This window comes from Thermobia domestica, chromosome 16 (assembly GCF_964235325.1).
Source record: "Thermobia domestica chromosome 16, izTheDome1.hap1.1, whole genome shotgun sequence".
Lineage (NCBI taxonomy): Eukaryota > Metazoa > Arthropoda > Insecta > Zygentoma > Lepismatidae > Thermobia > Thermobia domestica.
Window position 1 is genome coordinate 60,685,070 of NC_137469.1, and position 21,316 is coordinate 60,706,385.

The 21,316-nt window shown below is 34.5% G+C and overlaps 1 pseudogene across 2 annotated transcripts in view; it reads left to right on the forward strand.

Annotated features, from left to right (window-relative positions):
* Positions 1-3,885: 3,885 nt before the first annotated feature.
* The window catches only part of LOC145672759 (ADP-ribosylarginine hydrolase CG2909 pseudogene), a 52,936-nt pseudogene continuing 35,505 nt past the window's right edge, over positions 3,886-21,316 (forward strand). The window contains exon 1 of one of the 2 annotated variants that reach the window (XR_014128640.1): positions 3,886-3,973. The product of XR_014128640.1 is annotated as an ADP-ribosylarginine hydrolase CG2909 pseudogene, transcript variant X2 (transcript). Of the gene's footprint in view, positions 4,034-21,316 lie in introns of both variants that reach the window. The other variant, XR_014128639.1, reaches the window with a different exon arrangement.

The window sequence follows — 21,316 nt, forward strand, 5'->3', positions numbered from 1 at the left end:
GATCAGGGAGGAAGTTATCCCTCCTTGGTTAGAGATTTATAGAGAATTTATCAATATGATAGTAGTATATGAGTAAAAGATTGCTATTGAAGGTGATGAAGATCCTGCTCAGTGCCGTGCCATGGGAGATGGGGCAAGCGGGGCGACGGCCCCGGCCGCCGAAGTAATGAAGTAATGGGGCTATAAAATTAAGGAGGGAAACAGAAAAGAAAAGAAGGAAAGAAAAACAGAGGAATGAAACACATGTGCACATGTGCACATATATAAAATGAAAGGAAAAAAGTAATAAAAAGTGCTCAAAATCAAGGAAAAGTAGGGTTTACTTTTTAAAATTTTCTCACCTTTCGCGGCTGGTCTGTCGACCTCACTCATATATACGGGTGCCGTCGTATACTCTCGCGCCAAGCGCTGATTTTCCACGACACGGCACTAATCCTACTGAAGATTTCGTAAACTAAACTATTGATGTATATGCAGTGAACAAAACCAAGGCTAATATGCTTGATTTAGAATCAGAAGTGTGAGAAAGGATGATGACTTTTTGTTAAGATATTCCTATGTATGTTTGTTTAAAGACAAAAAAATATTTCAGTTAATTTAAATCTCTCTCAAACAGTAACTACTGAATATAGGAAATAATAACAAAAATAGTTACTGTAAATAGCAGTTAAAGTTCAGTGTAAAATATTTTTGCCAGTCTTTATTTAATGTTTTAGATAAAATTAAACGATTGTTTTTTTTTTTTTTTTAATATAATCTCACATTGAATATTTAGCAGCAATTAGTCTCAATATTAGGTAAGATGTGGATGTGAATGGAATTGTTAAATATGCTGCTTTCTTGCAAAAATACAAAAAAAAACAACCCTCCCCCCGAGGAGTTGACATTCCCCCCCGGGTGAAAATGTCTGAATTCAACACTGGAGGACCAGAATATAAATTTCTACAAATCTTAACATTTTTCTGTTTGAATCGTTTGTTCTACGTTTGTGCCGGATTGTACCATAAAAATTTTCGTTTGTACCGGTCTCAAATTCGAAAAAATCGAAAAATGAAGTGGTCCTGCTAAGTTCACGTGAACATAGCAGAACCAGAATACAAATTTCTACAAATCTTAAGATTTTTCTGTTTGAATCGTTTGTTCTACGTTTGTACCGGATTGTACCGTAAAAATTTTCGTTTCTACCGGTTTCAAATTCGAAAAAATCGAAAAATAAAGTGGTCCTACTGGACCACTGATAAATTTCTACAAATTTTATGATTTCTCACTACGAATCGTTTGAACTGCGTTTGTACCGGATTGTACCATAAAAATTTTCGTTTGTACCGGTCACAAATTCGAAAAAATTGAAAAATAAAGTGGTTTTGCTAAGTTCACGTGAACATAGCAGGACCAGAATACAAATCTTAAGATTTTTGTCTTTCAATCGTTTGTTCTACGTTTGTACCGGATTGTACCATAAAAATTTTCGTTTGTACCGGTCACAAATTCGAAAAAATCGAAAAATTAAGTGGTCCTACTAAGTTTACGTGAACATAGCAGGACCAGAATAAAAATTTCTACAAATCTTAACATTTTTCTGTTTGAATCGTTTGTTCTACGTTTGTACCGGATTGTACCATAAAATTTTTCCTTTGTACCAGTCTCAAATTCGAAAAAATCGAAAAATAAAGTGGTTCTCCTAAGTTCGCATGAACTTAGTAGGACCACTGATAAATTTCTACAAATTTGATGATTTTTCACTACGAATCGTTTGTACTGCGTTTGTGCCGGATTGTACCGTAAAAATTTTCGTTTGTACCGGTCACAAATTCGAAAAGCAAAAAATAAAGTTCCCTTAACATAGCAGGACCAGAATAAAAATTTCTACAAATCTTAACATTTTTCTCTTTGAAACGTTTGTTCTACGTTTGTACCGGATTGTACCGTAAAAATTTTCGTTTGTACCGGTCACAAATTCGAAAAAATAAAAAAAATAAAGTGGTCCTCCTAAGTTCGCTTGAACTTAGCAGGACCACTGATAAATTTCTACAAATTTGATGATTTTTCCACTACGAATCGTTTGTACTGCGTTTGTACCGGATTGTACCGTAAAAATTTTCGTTTGTATCGGTCACAAATTCGAAAAGCAAAAAATAAAGTGTTCCTGCTAATTTCACGTGAACTTATCTGAACCGGAATACAAATTTCTAGTAATCTGAAGGTTTTTCCTTAACAAATCGTTTGTACTGCGTTTGTTCTGGATAGTACCGTAAAAAGTTTCGTTTGTACCGGCGTGAAATTCGAAAAAATCGGAAAGGAAAGTGTTCTGCTAAGACACAGTGAGACATTCGTGGAATAGTTTTTGGAACAATATTCATTATATTCTATTGCATTATCTGTTGCTAAAACGCTAGGAGTCAAACTATGGTACTAATTTAAAGATTAATTAATAATGTGTCGCTCGTGATTGATCCGAATCTTTTGACTACTTTTGGGATGAGCGAGTGAGTCGTCTCTGACTAGGAATGATCGTTGATTCTTTATAAGTCGTGTTTGTTCGTGATGCGTGTATTTTCAGGAGTCGTAGTTTTGAAGGAGACGTGGTTCTTCGGAAGTCATGATCTTTGGCAGTCAGGTTTCATTAGGAGTACAGTTTTGAAGAAGACGCGGTTGTTTTGGGATTGACAATATTTGAGCATATGAATCTCGTACAGTTAGAAACAATATTAAGTATAGCTTGGAGCTTTTATTCTTTATACTGGTACCTCCAACCTATACTTTATATTGTTTCTGACTGTATGTTGCTCATTCGCGAATTCTTGCTTCTCGTTCTTCGTTGGCCCAATCAGTTGCTGTTTTGGAAAGGTGGTTTCACTGATTCGTGCGCCTTCTCAGCAGTGTAGCCAGATTAGGCTACAAGAAGCGGATTGTGCAATTTTTGATCCCGAAGGTTCCTACAAAAATTTCAAATTAGGCGACCCGTTACGTTTTCGGCTCCTTGCAATTATCTGCCAGTTTAATCTTTAGAATACGCTATTTTCTTATTTTTATATTTGAAATCACAAACTTACATTATACAATATAACTTTTGTTTGTTTAGTATCTTATTCACAATGAACAATAGTTTTACTGAAACTAACACGTTTGATACTAGCTCAATTCTTGTTTTAGTAGATTTTAACCTCAAGATCTGACAACACCAGTCTTTTGTTGACTTTGTGCTGCAGCAGTATCACTGACCGTGTTTCTGTCTAAGTTAATGCCCAACCTAATAGCTGTATGGAGCTGTGTAAACGTGAACGTCGGAAGGTTAATTATGTTACTGCATTATCCATATTAACATAAAAAGTAAGTGAAGTTACAATAGAAAGTTCCTAAATTCATGGGTCCCAGATAACACAAAATTAGCAAATGAATGGAAGAAGTGACCAACCCTGACATCTGACATAGTATATATATATATATATATATATATATATATATATATATATATATATATATATATATATATATATATATATATATATATGTGTGTGTGTGTGTGTGTGTGTGTGTGTGAGTGTGTGTGTGTGTGTGATTAGTAAAATTGTATAGTTCGAAATAATTCATTTTTATGTTTGGGATACATATAGTTGAAATCCGCTGGCAACACTGCTCCTTAGTCGAGTTTAGCAAGTGTGTTGCCATATATATGCGTACATCTGGCATGAATAAATCAAAAACAGTACCAAACGTTTAGCACATTGATTTAACAATTGTACTCACAATGATATTTGACATGTAAAGCGTAAAGCAAATTTCTTCAAATTTTAACTATCAATTAAAATCGAATTTGCAGAATAGGGGAGTCAGTCAAGTAAGTAAAAGCCAGGAAGAGCCGGTTCTTATCTTTTCCCTCTTATCTGCTCTTGTAATCGCACGTAGATAATTGGCTATCGTTTGTGAGAAGAACAAAATGTGCACAGTGCATTCGCAGTACTGATAAGAATAAGTAAGTAGTCGTTCTGCATTTGTGTGTGAGTCAATTGGGCACAATTTGTGTTAAATAAAGGTATGTATTACGCAATTCTTAAGGAGGAATATGTTAAAATGAGAATATATAATTCAAATAAATTCTTAATAATTTTAAACATGTACAACATTAATGAGGTTCGGGCCTGGTATGGGTTTTATCATTTCACTTTGATGGTGCAACTTAGGAGAGAGAGAGAGAGAGAGAGAGAGAGAGAGAGAGAAAGAGAGAGAGAGAGAGAGAGATAGGTATATGTATATGGCTGCGGAAGTGTGACTGTTCATCTCAGCAACTCCGAAAACTATGGATTCGATGCTAATAGAAAAAAATATCGGTCGATGACCGATTTTAATATCGAATCCAAAGTTTTCGGTGTTGCTGAGATGAACAGTGACACTTCCGATGCTGTTTAAATCCAAATTCAGCCCCCATTAGTACTTCTAAGAGAAGATGGTAACATGTAAAAATAATTGAAAATGAAAGATATCAATGTCGAATTCATCGTTTTCTGGTTCGTAGTTTTGGTGCCCTTTATGTTCAAAATGAAACTATTCTCCTCGTGCGAAAAACGGGCATTCTGTTAGTATTATATTATTGATACAATAACTCTATTAAATAAAAAAAATGAGAAGAATCTTGTTTGTGATCGCATCACGGGAAAACAGTTGAACCATTTAAGATGATTTTTATATACAGTTATCACCTACCATGAACTCGGTTTTTATAATGTAAAAATGATTAAAATGAGTTTCGTAAGGGGGTAGCGGTGGCCTATATTTTTAAAAAATAATTTAGGGTCTTACGATGTGTAAATTTAGGAATATAAAACATGGAATGTAAAATCTTTACTGAATAAACGGACCCATATCCTTGCTTTTGAGAATTCCCTTTCACTGGGAAAAGGGAGCAGTTTCTGTAATTTCTTTGTTTACGTTGAGAGCGATGTTGCCGGTTGTTTGTGATCGTATCATGGGGAAACGATTGAACAGTTTGTAATGAATTTTTGAACATACAAATTTATATACCTTGTACTGAGTTTTTATCATATTATTTTAATTAAAGGGGCATTTTAAGGAGTTACGAGGGTTCAAAAATTTATGTAAAAAAAAAAAAAAAACTATTTCATGAGCCCATCAAATTAGGAAGATGAAACTCGGGTGTATAAACTCCTCATTTTAAAAAATGTAGACATGTGTCTCAATTTTATTGAAAATTTCTGTTTTAAGGGGAGGAGAGGAGGATTTCTATAATTCTTTTCACGTTGAAATCGATATTGTCTGTGGCCTTATCTCGGGCAAATGGTTGAACACTTTGGGACATAAAGTAAAATTTTGGACATAATTGGTAGATCTAATTATCTTGGGCTATTTTTCTTAATCATGTTTCTTTAATTAAAGGAGATAATCTAAGGGTGTAGAAGGGTTTCAAATATTATGTAAAAAATTCAGTGTCTTACGAACCCGTCAAGGTAGGAATATGAAACTCAGCTTAAATAAATAAATAAATAAATAAATAAAACATTCAAGATAAGGGAACACGTGTTTCGCGGTTTCAGGTTTATTTAATGGGTCATTTTCTATACATTTTTCTTAAAAGACGTTGTCTGTTGTTTGTTATAGCATCGTGAGGAAACTGTTTGAAATTAATTTCGAAACATAGTTACTACCTGTCTCAAGCTGAGATTTTATTATGTCACTATGATTGAAGGACGTATTCTAAAGAATTAGGCTCTCAAAATTTCGAATCTTGAACCACACGTATCAAAGGCATGACTAGGTCAATAGAGAGGAGTTGAGTTTGCAGACTAAGGGGGGACCTATGATATTCCTTATATTTATATTAGTATAAGCTTAGATACAATTTTGCGAGTACCAATGCAATCGTACTGTAAACAATTCAAATTAAGAATCGCAATAGAAAATGCAGTATGCATTATCGTAATAAAAATGTGTTATGCTTTATTCTATGTAGTATTTATACAGGTAAAATACTAATTGATTAGTAATTATTTACATAAATGCAATAACCCAAATGAAGTTTTATAATATTACTAGCAAAATGCCCGTGTTTCACACGGGGAGAGTATGTTTCATATTGGACATAAAGGGTACCAAAACTGGGACCAATCAATTCACGGACCCCAAAAACTATGAATTCGATACTAATATTGATCATTTTAAATTATATTTACATGTCACCATCCCCCTTTAGGAGTTATAATGAAGGCTGAATTTGGATTTAAACGGCATTGGAAGTGTCACTGTTCTATGCCCGAACTTCGTCTGTGTTGAAAATTTGAACGAGATCGATCGGTTGTTCAAGAGTTATTAAGTCACAAATATTATCACTTTCATTTTTATGTAACCTATATACTTTTAACAGGGATGGGAAATACTCGCACATCAATGCAAGCAACTAGACTTTGATATTTTAAAGCAAACTACAATATATATAGTATAGTAGTTCTTAATAATGTTTATTACCTAACATACTACTATACAGAAACGCAAAGTCAAACCCTATTTTACAACACAGAAATTACACACGTATTAGGGCGATTCTCAGCGTTACGCACGGGACATTTGTACACAAAAACTGCTTTTTTAAACAAATGTATTTTCAAATAAAATAAAAAGCATGAAATTAGAAGGAAAATTAGAAGGAAAATTATTAGCGCATAGTTAAGTAAAATGAAACACTCAAAACAATTTCAACTTTGAGTTATAAGCCAAAATTAAGCGTTACGCACGGGACTCAGACAAAAAGCTCATTTGACAACCTCAGTTTCATTGGTCATTCTCTGCGATTTATGACAGCATTTTCATTTTGTATGCCATCACTTATGTTCTACAATCATTCTTCTTACTGTGCATTATATTTTTAAATTGAAAAATATAATTTAATTAGTTTCCCATTATGTTTTCTTTTTCGACTCACCGTTACGCATGGGACGTTACGCACGGGACAGAAAAGTAACCATGCAATTGTTTGGTTGTTCTAAGACTATTCTTATGTAATATCCTTACTAAAGAGATTGATATTTTAAGATTAACATCTGGACATTAACAAGCATAAAAAATTGCATCCATAATTTAATTTAAATGAATTAAATTACATTCCAAAGTATCAAAGTCGAACTTTGCTAGGCAACTCGCTTAATGTTATTACCATGTCTTTGAGGTATTTGTCTGAGCGCTGATTGGAGGCGTTCAAACCACGTAAGCTGTACAATTGTTGAGCTGTCGATCCTTTGTGCTGCCTACTAAACGTTTAGTCGTTTGACCGTTGCCATTGTCAGGTGAAATGTGGGAAAGTGAATTGAAGGGAAAGAGTTGGTTTTTGGTTATTTGGTATGATTGTTTGTTACTTCATAGTGAAGATTTGCTTTAGGGTGAGTTTTTTTAAATAAGTAATATGGATTCACAGGCAAGTAACTCTGTTCCAAGTAATATTGTCAGTGATGAACTGAATCAATCAACAAAAGCAATGAGTGGCGCTGAAATGGCTAGAAAATATACACTTAAACATATGAACAAGGTGAGACAGAAAAATAAAGTGAGGATGCAGCGTTATAGACAAGTTAAAAGATTAACTTTTTTACTCTCACGTTTCTTTTGCGAAACTCATTCCGCATTGTTTGCTATTTAGAAGAGGAAAACACTCTAAAATGTGAAGAACAAGGTAATTCAAGTTAGATTGGTTGAAGAAAAACGAAAAGAGTACCAGTGTACAGAATGATATATTCATCAAATGATGAGAGCGACATTAATTCAGAATACAACTTTGAAGACTATGTTCATAATGATATTCCAACCTTCCAACTGTCGAGGTCAGAATGGACAATATTAGACCAGGTGTAATTTTCCTAGTGAAATTTGATTGTGGTTCTTCCAGAAATAGGATTAAATATCAGTATGTATGTGTCTGAAAGTGATGTAGAAGAAGATGAGGACATTAGAGTAATAAATCCGAAATACATAGACAGCAGTTGTACGAAGTTTTGTATTGATGAACTCATTTGGTCAAGTTTTAAATATACTTAAAGCACCAAATTTGCGGATAAAGGGTAAAAGAATATACTATAAAATTCCAGAACGAATAGCCGTTTTTGTAAAGAACTTAAAGAGTGTTGAAGAGAATCCATTCGTCCCCAACAAGACTGTCGAACCAACTTAGATACCTACCTTTGTAATAAAAAGAAAAAAAAATGTGATTTATCATGATAATTCGTTTTTAAGCTACGTGGTAAATGTTTCTATGTAACTTAACGTAAACTATTTTGGTAGTTATGTTTAGTTATATTTGATTTAGTTTCTCTCAGCAAATTTATGTTTCTTTGAGTTAATATAAAAGTTTATTCTTCATTGTTTAATCTCAATAACAATAAACACGTATTGAAACCTGAATAACTTGATTTTATTCACTTTCTTGCATAAATCTGTAAATGTCCCGTGCGTAACGTTACGCACGGGACAACATTTCGATAACGCATAAAATAAATAAGGGTGATAATAAACAAATTTAATAAGTACCACTAACAGGCTAATAATAATTCTACTTTGGACCAAAAGTTTCAATACTTTATCTTCTACAATTACAAAAGAAACACGAAAAATACGTTTTCCGTTACGCACGGGACAGCGAAACATGACATGAGAAAACTACGATTTTTGCCTACCAGAATCAAACATTAATTAAAACAAAATTATCAAATTTTTGCCAAAGGCTCACTTCATATTTTTTGCTATTGTTCATATAATTACAGATTTAGAATTTAGTTTGAAAGTTATTTGAAAATTGGGATATGTAAACAGCATTGAGCGTGGTGTAGAACAGATAAAGTTTATGTGGTCAAAACCTAGTAAATATATTTTTCAAAAAGATTTTAAATGTCTCAGTATATAGTTACACTATTTCTTAATAGAAAAACATAAACATCATAGTTTCAAATTAATTTTGAAAATTTACTAACAATGGACCACTTGCCAGAGAATCGCCCATTAATAGTAGTTGCTTTTATTTAATCTAAATATTATTTTTATTTTCCATTTGAATTCCATTTCTTTGTATGTTACATCCAGGGTTGCCAACCGTCCCGATTCTGTCGGGACCGTACCGATTTCTGACTCATTTGCCCCGCGTCCCGACCGGACACTCGTCGGGACGCATATTGTCCCGATTTATTGATTTTCAAAGTTAATTAATATTTTACTGGGCCATTCTTTTACACCCGCAGTTTTATGTATAGAATCAATTTAACAAATTTGTGTTTTAGTTTGACTCATGAAAAAGTAGTTAGCAGCTCGTCTTTAATTTATAGTTATTCCCTAATTGTTTGAGTTGATCCAGTCAATTATGATGATAGTATATTCCATGAAGCGCTAAAATTATTGTTTTTTGCAGCCTCTACATAAAAGCGAATGCTACCGCAGTGGCAGTAATACTGGAGCTCACTTCAGCAGGTGGCCGCCACGCTAACTATAACTTATTTCTTTGTGATAAAAACCAAATTTTCTATATAGTTTTCTTTTTAAACATTGTTTATTTTAAATAAATTACAATTGTTTTTGTTTGAATTTGTTTTATGATGATAGTCAAAGAATAAGACTTGATTTTAGTAACACTTTCTGTCAGTAATTCGTTAACAATGTTATGCACTCATTTGTTATAAAAATCTCTACAGTTTTCTCTCTAAACTTTGTTTATAATAAATAAATTGCAGTTGTTTTGGTTTGAATTTGTTGCATATATTGCTTATATCTATATTGCTTATGAGCAGTGGATGGGAAAATAAAAAAAAAAGTGCGCATTAAGTTCGTGTTATTCAGCTGATTATTTACATTGTTTTCAACGACTTGCCGTACGTGTAGTCGTCTCCGGAGAGTGGGGGAAGGGGGCTCCAGCACTGATTGTCCCGTCCGATTTTTTTTTCTTAAGAAAAGTTGACAACCCTGGTTACAATTTCTGTTAATTACAATTTGCATTAGTCTAAAATTGTAATTTCCTGTGACTTCAGTTAAAGTTAAATTTGTTAATAAAAACAGGTTTGTAATCTAAAAATTGGAGTTGTACCTTACAACATTTGTGGGAGCACGGTGGCTCAGTGGGAGAGCGTTCACTTCTGGTGCATGCGGTCCCTGTTTCAATTCCAGCTCGCAATAAGTTGGCTTTAGTCTCGGTTCAGACGTGCAGAAAAGTCTGTTGCGGGCCCGCAACAGAAAACTCTGTTGCGGACCCGCGCGAGCCGGAAATACATTGGTTCTTATCATTCATGCCACACGTGCAGACTTTCCCGCACGACTCTGCTGCGGGCGCACAGCGGGCGAAAATTGAGTTGCGGGGACTGCTGGCTCGCAGCGAGTCCTCACAGGTGTTGCGGGTCGGAAAACCATTGCTGGCAATGAGGCAAGCCACACGTGCAGACTTTCCCGCGCCCGCAGAAATGGAAAGCGAAGAACTGAATGAAGAACTATTCATTAACGAAATACAAAAGTATCACGAGATATGGAATTTAAAGTGCGAAATGTATAGAGATAGAAATAATAATAATAATAATAATAATAATAATAATAATAATAATAATAATAATAATAATAATAATAATAAAACAAGATGCATGGAATAAGGTGTGTGAAACCTTATGTGAGAAATTTAATGTAAAAACCGAAGAAGAAAAAACAGCATTGGTATGCATGTATTATTATTACTTTTCAATGTAAAAATCTAATATTCATGTAGTATTTACACTTGATTTTCGTCGAGCGTCCCTTTCCAGCAGCGAGGCTATGAATACTTTTTTGTGATAACAATAAACAAATACGCTTGGAGAACAAGCCTTTATTGTTAATACAGTTTCTTTGATAAGATTTCTTGTCACTCACTCCGGAATGAACCGACTGTTTATAACGTACGTTGCATTATACTTTAGGTCAAGGTCACGTATTATATAACCTCTGTGCTCAAAAAGGACGCTGAAGTCCAAAACAACCATCAACATAATAGCAGAACAGAAAAGAAAGAAAAAACATCGTTTTTCGGCTGACGATTGTTGTCTTTATTTGTTAATGTACTATTTTTTTTTTTAAATAGAGTTAACACGAAAATTGTTGAACATCAGGGCACTCATGTGGTTAAAAAATAAAAAGCATGCTCGATATGTAACAGAAATATTTGTGTTTCTCGTACAATTCATAATATTGTGCACGTCGTTGCTATTCTAGAGATAACAACTGAATGTTTTCTTACATAAAGAACAACCTAAACAAAGTTATCTTGCCATAGAACTCTACCTCTGTCGCTTACAAAATAATCAACCCATCTGTTTCTGCTTCCGTTTGCTGCATTGCCTCCTTGTGGTGTGCTACACGTATTGGGGATTTCCTCAAAACCTTCTATCGTTAAATGTCACAATTATAAAAATGTTTCCTTTTTCTCACCTTAGAAATGGATTATTCGGAAACACTAAATCCATTATTTTTATTTAAGAGTTTACATTAAGAATTTCACATCTCCAATCTAAGCGAGTCCTCATTGAACGCTTTCTCAATATATAACGGGAAATGTCACTACTATAGGAATGAAATGAAATCCTTGAGTTTTACGTCGCACGCTTATACCGGGTAGGCTAAAGGAAATGATGATGATAAATGAATGAAATGGTGCAATGAATAAAGTGGAAGGAAACGGGAGAACCCCGAGAAAACTCACGTACAATGGTGCTTCTCGCACCACAAAGCCCACTTGACGCAAGCTGGGATCGAACCAGAGGTGGACACTCTATCACTGAGCCACCGGACCCCACTACTATAGAAATCCCCCATCTTCCCTTCAAGAGAAAATTTTCAAAGACGCTGAAACCTGTGCTCCATTATTTTTATTATGAGTTTACATGGCGAATTTTATATCTCTAATTGAAACGAATTCTCACATTCGGTAATTTTTGAATAAATAAAGGGAAATTTTACTATTATTGAAACGCCCCCTCTTGAGCGGGATATTCGGGAAGTCTAAAAAATGTCTAATTTTTAATTTAAAGCCACCAACTATGTCAAAAAATCGAAATTAGTCACGCAATTGTTAAACTATGCCAGTGGCCGCTAATAACATTTGAAAATATCAATGAATAGGTCTCCGAATGTTTAACTTTCTGTGCTCGTACAAATGATAATTAGTTAACATAATTAACTTACCTTAATGTAACAGCCAGAGCTCCTCCGTGGCCAAGCGGTTAGCGTACACGCCTTTGGCGTGGGAGGCGCGGGTTCAATTCCCGTCGGGACTTCATATGGTTCGGATTCCACGTTAATCAGTAGGACCACGTCTCATATAGCCTCGCTGCTGAACGGAACGTTAAACTCAAAATCAACTCATTAATGTAACAGCCAACATTTCAATTGGTGGTATCGCTAGTCTCATGAAAGTATCTTCTGCTTTAATTTTATCACTTATTTTCGATAAGAGTTCATCACATGAAGTGATGCTCATGCGAAAATAATTAAAGAACTTTTCTTCGTCATTGCGCAAGTCGATAAACATGGAAGAAAATTCACCTTTAAGCAGTCGTGAGCTTACGTACGGACGAACCCAGTATCGTCTCTGTTTCTTCCTTAGGATTTTACTGGCTAAGTATACAAAAACAGCACGTTTTCTTCTTTCAATTTCTATCTTTATTTAACTGCAGCTGAAAATAAAATGAGCTGTTTTCTATGTCTATGTGAAGTGGTTGGGCTGAGACGCCCGCACGAGTCTGCTGCGGGCCCGCAGCAGACTTTTCTGCACGTCTGAACTGGTTGCTCAGTGACGCCCGCAAGAGTCTGCTGCGGGCCCGCAACAGACTTTTCTGCACGTCTGAACCGAGTTTTAGCCTCGGTTCAGACGTGCAGAAAAGTCTGTTGCGGACCCGCGCGAGCCGGAAATACATTGGTTCATATCATTCATGCCACACGTGCAGACTTTCCCGCACGACGCAGCGGGCAAAAATTGAGTTGCGGGGACTGCTGGCTCGCAGCGAGTCCGCACAGGTGTTGCGGGTCGGAAAACCATTGCTGGCAATGAGGCAAGCCACACGTGCAGACTTTCCCGCGCCCGCAGAAATGGAAAGCGAAGAACTGAATGAAGAACTATTCATTAACGAAATACAAAAATATCACGAGATATGGAATTTAAAGTGCGAAATGTATAAGAGATAGAAATAATAAACGGGATGCATGGAATAAGGTGTGTGAAGCCTTATGTGAGAAATTTAATGAAAAAACAGAAGAAGAAAAAAACAGCATTGGTATGCGACGGACCTTGATTGGTATGTATTATTATTACTTTTCAATGTAAAAATCTAATATTCATGTAGTGTTTACATTTGATTTTCGTTTAGCGTCCCTTTCCAGCAGAGAGGCTATGAATACTTTTCTGTGATAACAATAGACAACAAATACGCCTGGAGAAAAAGCCTGTATTGTTAATGCAGTTTCTTTGATGAGATTTCTTGTCACTCACTCCGGAATGAACCGACTGTTTATAATGTACTCCCATGCGCAAAAAAAATTCGCATATACTGTAACTCACGATTTTTCTCAATTATTTCATTTTCCTTATGTTTATGGGTAAAATTCAGTTATTAGTATATGGAGATAATAGAAAGCAATCCATCTAAGGAGATATTTCCAAAAAATATAATAAAATAATAAAAATATAAGCAAAAAACAAAATTATGTTCGGTTTTGTGTATACTGGCAATAATGTTTTCGAGGGAATTTTTGGAGCAGCACAGCACGATTGTAGAGGGAATTACAGAATTGGTAACAGAACAGGGGAAGAATTGAATCAAGGAACAGGAAATTGGAGCAAAATATTGCATTTATTGGCTTAAATCTAGAGTGTAAATTGTCTGCCAAATATAAATTAGCTTCTGTAACCAAGATGTTGTACGGAAATATATAAACAAAGAGAAAAACTGTTGTCTTAAGTTTGGAAGTGACATGCTCTATAGCCATGAGCGTTTATTTCTTAAGAAAAAGATAGGTAACAAAAGCAAGTCTGTGTGGTCAAGTGGGTAGAGTGACGGATTAGTAATTCTTATACTGTTCTGACCCCAGATCGAATCTCATCCGATCCTGTTCAATTTTTTTTTTACGAAACATTATAGAAGTGTATAATTTGTATGTTAATAAAAACTGAAACAATACAATAAAGAAATAATTTTTTGTTTCCTCTGATGACGTATTTATTTAGAATTAGTGTAGATCTACTATTAGTAATAGCCATTGCTTTCAGTTTATGCTGTTATATAGCTTCTTTTATCATCCTCTTTTCTTGAAAAAAAAAAAAAAAAAAAAAAACAAATTTGTCTCCAATAAAGTATGAAAAATATATATAGACAGAAACAGACATCTTAGTATCAAACGTGATTTATCGTGATGAAATAAACAAGTTTCCCGTTATTAAAAAAGAAAACTATAGAAAATCATTGAATTTGGTCTTTAGGTTTTTAGCATGCTATATATATTCTTTATAAGACTATACTTTATAAGGCAAGATGTGCGATCATACCCACAAATTTAGCTAGTGGGTGAAAGATGTTTTCGGCACAAATATTTTACAGGTCTAGGTGCATGAAACACCAATACGCCATGGTCTTGACCTTCGTTTATTTCACATTATTATCCGACATATCATAGCAGGTAAAAAGCAGCATCAATCGGCAAGAAAAACTGCAAGTTGTGGTCTTAGTCTGTTTTTGATGCTCCGGACTCGATCGCTTAGCATGCCCGTCTATACCTTGACTCATACGTCTATCATTCAGTGCAGGCACATATCCAGCTTTACTTTTCGGGGGGGCCCGAAACGAAAGCTCGTAAGCACGTAATTCTAATGTTTCAAAAATATCAATAATAATAATAATAATAATAATAATAATAATAATAATAATAATAATAATAATAATAATAATAATAATAATAATAATAATAATAATAATGCAACAGTTATGTATTTCTCTTAAACATTTCTTACTTTTCATTTATGAACCGGTCAAACTGCATTCTAACACAAACGAAATCAAAAAAATATTTTCTAGAGACATGTAAGGAAAACTGTCTGCTACGTATATCACATAACAAAAATAGCAAATGGCAATGAGTGTATCGTTCTAATACAGTAATGTTATAAACAGAACGGAAACGAAATTGTAATCCCATTTAAAAGTGTTCTTTAATTCCACCTGGTATCAATGGCATTATTCTTACAAGTAACACTTCCTAAGTGTAACACTCCGATTTTGATAAAATTTGACAGGCAGATACTACACATAAAATAAACGAATACATGTTTTTTTTTATTTTCTGCGGAAAAACAGTTTTAGGGGGCAAAACGGTTTTAGGTGGGGCACAGACCCCTCCAAACCTTTGATCATGAAATATCAAAAGTGCTAGTAACAATATGTCTGATGTGTGTAAAGGACGAAGAATTCCAACGACACTTTGTGTATGGACAATACGCAAAAACTAAACGAATACCTGTTTTTTTTTTTATTTTCTGCGGAAAAATGGCTTTAGGGGACAAAAGCCCCCATCCAAAATTTTGAAAGTTGACGCCCAAAAGGCAAGAAGAAGTGAACCGAAATGAATGAAATTGTGCAAAGATATTGCAGAGGAAAAATGAGGGAATACGGGTTCCGTATTTTCCTAAAAAAAAAGTTTGGGTGGGACACAGACCCCTCCAAAACTTTGATCGTGAAATATCAAAAGTGCTAATAATAGTATGTCAGAAGTGCTTAAAGGACATGAAGAATTTGAACGACACATTGTGTAGGGACAATACGCAAAAAAACAAACGAATACGGGTTTATTTTCTGCGAAAAAATGGTTTTAGGGGGCAGAATTCCCCACCCAAAATTTTGAAATCATGCATAGATATTCTAGACGTAAATTGAGGTAATTGTGTTTCGTATTTTCCTGGGAAAAAAAGCGGTTGAGTGGGGAACGGATCTTCTAAGCTGTTGATTACGAAATATTAAAAGTGCAAATAAGTATACATCAGAAGTTCTTAAAGAGTATGGAGAATTGCAACGAAACTTCATATAGGGACAATTTGCAAAACAATAAATGAAATGCGTTTTAATTTGTACGACAAAACAGTGTTGGGGCCTAGAGCCCCTCCAAAAAAAAAAAAAGTAAATATTACCGTAAAAGTGCAGGAAGGAATGGACTGAAGCAAATGAAATTGTGTGTAGATATTGTATAGACTGTATGTAAAATAAGGACTTTCGTGTTTTTAAGATGTCCCTATCAATTTTGGCACATCAACAACAAACATGAAATTAATCGGCACGTGTTTTTGTTTATGCGGAAAAACATTATAAGGGTTAAAGTTGCCTCGTGATATACTACAAAATACGCTAACTGTTTGTGCTTGTTGTTGATCTGCCAAATTTGAAGAAATCTGATGGAGACGCTTGTGAAACACGAGAGGCTTTATTTTTCATATCCAATATCTACAGACAATTTCATTCGCTTCGGTCCTCTCCTTCCGACACTCAACGCCTCGGTCCACTCAACAATTTTTTTTTCTTTTCAGGAAAATACGAAGCACGTATTCCCCCATCTTACCTCTACAACATTTGTGAACAATTTCATTCAGTTCGGTCCATTTCTTCTTGCCTTTCTTGCGTCCAATTTCAAAATTCTGGGTGGGACCTTTTGCCCCCTAAAACCGTTTTTTCGCAGGAAATAAAAAAGCCGTATTTGTTTTTTTTTTTTTTTTTTTTTTGCTTATTGTACTAACACAAAGTTTTGTTCCAATTCTTCGTGTAAATTTAGGCACTTCTGGCATACTGTTATTAGCACTTTTGATATTTCATGATCAAAGGTTTGGAGGGGTCTGTGCCCCACCTAACCGTTTTTTCCAGGAAAATACAAAACACGTATTTCCTAATTTTATGTCCGCAATATCTGTTCACAATTTCGTTCACTTTGGTCCACTTGTTTTTGCCTTTCGGGCGTCAACTTTCAAAATTTTGGGTGAGGGTTTTTGCCCCCTAAAACCGTTTTTCAGCAAAAAATAAAGAAGCACTTATTTGCTTATTTTATGTGTAGTATCTACCTGCCAAATTTTATCAAAATCGGAGTGTTACACTTGGGAAGTGTTACTTGTTAGAATTATAACAACAACGCATTGTGCATAGTTTGGACACTGACTCAAAGTAATCTGACATAAAAGAACCTCAAAAGGAAAAAAGTAGGTTTATTAAAAAGTGCTTGAGGTTTGGTAAGGGACAGCTTCCAGGACCTCACGCTGCATACGTCACTGAGTCAATGCATTGTATTTGTTTCTTGCAAAACATAATAATTAGATGCGTAATATGTAAAATTATATCATAGTTTGGCTTTTAATAGGTCTTTCCTTAATACATCCATATTATCCGGCGTTCTGCCTGCCTGTTTCATGTCAGATAAGCGGAACTCTACTGTATTTTCAAAGATAACATATACACAGGGGCTAGAGGTCTGCACGGGCCGGAATTTTTAGAACGGACCCGGTCCGTCCCCTTTAATTTATAATCTATAGGCATTAGTGGGTTAAGGGCGGAGCCAATGGAGCCCAGGCTTCGGGGCCCCAAGCTCAGGGGGCCCTTTAAAATCCCTCTGTTTAATACTAAAATATAGTAATCAACTTATTATATTATAGGCTTCAGACCGATGCTATTTTTTTTCCCGCTCGTTACGCTCGCGGTATTGCTAGATTTAAGTCTTTGTATCAGCAGTATTTACCTGTTAATAATGAATGCAATTATTTAATTGTTAATAATGAATTTAACTAAACTAATTATTCTAAACTTGGAGCACATTCAAATATTACAGCATAGTTCTCGGTAGTTCCATAAGCCTATGAGGCTGTGGAAGGCAGAAAAGAAAATTTATGCACTGAACTATTCTTAACATAGGGCCCCCTTAAAACAGTCGGTTCTAGGTCCCAAAAGCCTTAATCCGCCCCTGTCTATAAGCTATATTTCACGAAAAGCTGGTATTTTTTAACAAATGTGTTCGTCATCAAGTTTTCATAAAGTAGTCCCTTTCTCCTTTAAGTAATTTCAGAGCCCACGGTGTTTCAGTGGTAGAGCGTTCACCTCTGGTGCATGGAGTCCTTGGTACGATCTATGCTCGCGCCAAGTGAACCTTGTGCTTGACAAACACTGTGCGTGGGTTTTCTCGAGGTTCTCCCGTTTTATCCCACTTTCTTCACTCGATCATTTCATTCATTTCTTATCATCACTGTCTCCTTTAGCCTATCCGGCATAACGTGGGACGTAAAACTCAAAGATTTCATTTCAAATCATTTCAATCAAAAAAGCAGTTGCAGGAAGTATGTAATTTCGAATAAAACAAACTACTATATACAATTCTGAGTATATTATTCTTTTATGAAATTCTCGCGAACCTTATTTCTAAATCGAAGGGTAAGAAGACTAAATTCACTCTCTTATTATTATAGATCCATTTCAATTGAAGCAGTTGGAATAGTTGGAAAAAAATAATAATAAAAAAAAACATACCCTATATTCCAGTGTGCCACAATCGGTATAACGCGGCACACTGGTGTGTCCAGCAAAGTGAACTGTGTGACGCAAACTTTTTCCTATTATTTGCAAGAATATTTGTCGAGCTTCTGTTATTTATTATTATCATTATTATTATTATTATTATTATTATTATTATTATTATTATTATTATTATTATTATTATTATTATTATTATTATTATCAACGATTCTTCCATGGATCAGCTGTCTGTATACGTTTAAGCAACCACAAGTATCACATTGAGGGAATGAGTATAATTATTTACTTTAATAGTAATACAAAATCTATTTGCTTGTATATTCTACCGGGAATAACTGCATCCGTCTAGAAAGCTAGGACTAACAACAAAGGGATCCGAAGTTGTGACCACACACCGCCCCAAATCGTGAGTGCCACAAGTTCTATGCCTTAGCACAATAAGGGCTGTTGCGTTCAGGGAGAGAGAGAAACAACTTAATTCCATTGCAGTTATATGCTTATTAAATGTTAACTCATATTTATAAATTATGTAAGTGATCGTATCGTTTTCTGTTTATTATTATTATTATTATTATTATTATTATTATTATTATTATTATTATTATTATTATTATTATTAATAATAATAATAATAATAATAATAATAATAATAATAATAATAATAATTCTTATTATTATACATTTCTTATTACGTTGATTGCCATGTGTATGGAATTCCATACACACGGCTCTCCTGTACAGTAGAGCGTGATTATTTTCCATACGCAAACAATGTAGATATTCCAAGTTTGTTGTGTTCGTTCTATAGCTGTGTATGTAATTAGATACATATGGCGTAGAAATCAAAATTTAATGTCCATGCCACGTATATGCAAAACCATACACAAAGACATTTATGAACAAAGACATTGAGTTTGAGTTTAATGTCTCGCTCAGCAACGAAGCTATATGAGACGTCGGCCTTCTTATTAACGTGGACTCCGAAGCACGTGAGCTCTCGCCGGGAATCGAAGCCGGGTCTTCCACGCCAAAGGCGCGTACGCTAACCGCTTAGCCACTAAGGAGCTCATGAACAGAGACATTTAAAACAAAGGCGAAAACAAAGATGTGTGATGTGATTTTGAGTTTAACGTCCCTTTCAGCAGCGAGGCTATATGAGACGTGGACCTACTGATTAACGTAGAATCCGAACCACATGAGCTCCCGCCGGACGAAAACAAAGGCCTTTGGAATTGACAATCATCGTTTGGACATTTCAGTCGCAACTACCTAATATTAACAACGTTTCTACGATAATTTCGTAACATTGTATTATTTCTTTTGTTGATTAGCTTGGTTAGTCTTATTTAAACACTTTTTTTCTTTGCACCGACGTGTCACATCTCTTGGATGAAAATACACTAGCTCTCACTGGAAATCAAATCCAGAACCAATGCACTTGAACCATTTGACTACAACAAGGCACATTTAAAAAGAAGTTTCGATTTTGTTCGGAAAATTGTGATTAGGTGTAACATTAAAAAATATATTTAAGAAAGGATACGGAGCAAACGCACTGTACTTTCTCGCTCGAATTTTTTACACTGACTTATGTTAGGCTGTAACTATTATTGAAACATTTATTTGGGAAATTGCGAATAAAATAATGTTTTGGAAAACTTTGCTAGAAGAAACTTCAGGCCCAAAAGTAAAGTACCCATTGGTCATATTTTCGTTAGAAATAACTTGATCCATATATTAGAATTATTAAGGATATAATTGTATTTGAACTATAAGCAAAAGCGTCTGAGTAATTTCTGAGAAAATCATGAAAAAAGTCACCCCCAAGAATAAATTATCCCTTGTGGATCTTTTCAGGACAAACGAGCTATGCTATATTGTTAGTGTTTTCGTAAAACATTTATTTATGAAATACGAACACAATCGTCTGAGTCGATCTTGAGAAAATCGCAGGGTAAAACTTACTGTCAAAAGTAATATACCATTTCTAGTTTTTCCGGATGAGGGAATTATACCATATAGCTAGGTTATTTATGTCACATGTGTTTATAAAATATGAACAACAAACATCTTCTGAGTGTTTTTTAGGAAGGTCATCGGGAAAAGCTTACCCCCAAAGGTAAACTCTTCTATCTGTAATTTTGACAGTATATTGAGTAATTTTTAAGCAAATCGTCGGGAAAAAATTCACTGTCAAAGTATCTCTTTTGGATTTTTCTTTTCGGAACAAGCGAGTTATACCATATTGTAAGATTATTACAGAAAATATTTTACTGAAATTAGAACAAATTTGTCTCAGTTATTACTGAGAAAATTGTCCAAAAAAATTCAACCCTTGAGAAAACCACTTCTTCTGTATGTTATCGGAATAAACGATTTATGCTGTATGTTAGTTTATTAATGAAACATTTCTTTACGAAATATGAACAAAATTGCCTGAGGCGTTAATGGCTCACCCTAAGATTAGGCTACTCCTTCGAACGAGTTGTTTGTTAGGTTATTAATGATACGTTTATTTATGAAATGTGGTTCAGAAAATTCTGCAAAAAGAACGCATACCATACGGTAAATTACACCATATATATTTTTTCAGAAAAATTATTCATATGCGGTGGAGATTCGTTAATAAAATATATATTTATAAAAAGTAAATAAAATCGTCACAGGTTTTTTACTTCAGAAAATTGAATTGTTTTAAATTTTAATCCTTCAGTAAATTACCCTTACTTTTAGATGTCGAAGGACATAAAATTCGAAAGATAGTATGTTAT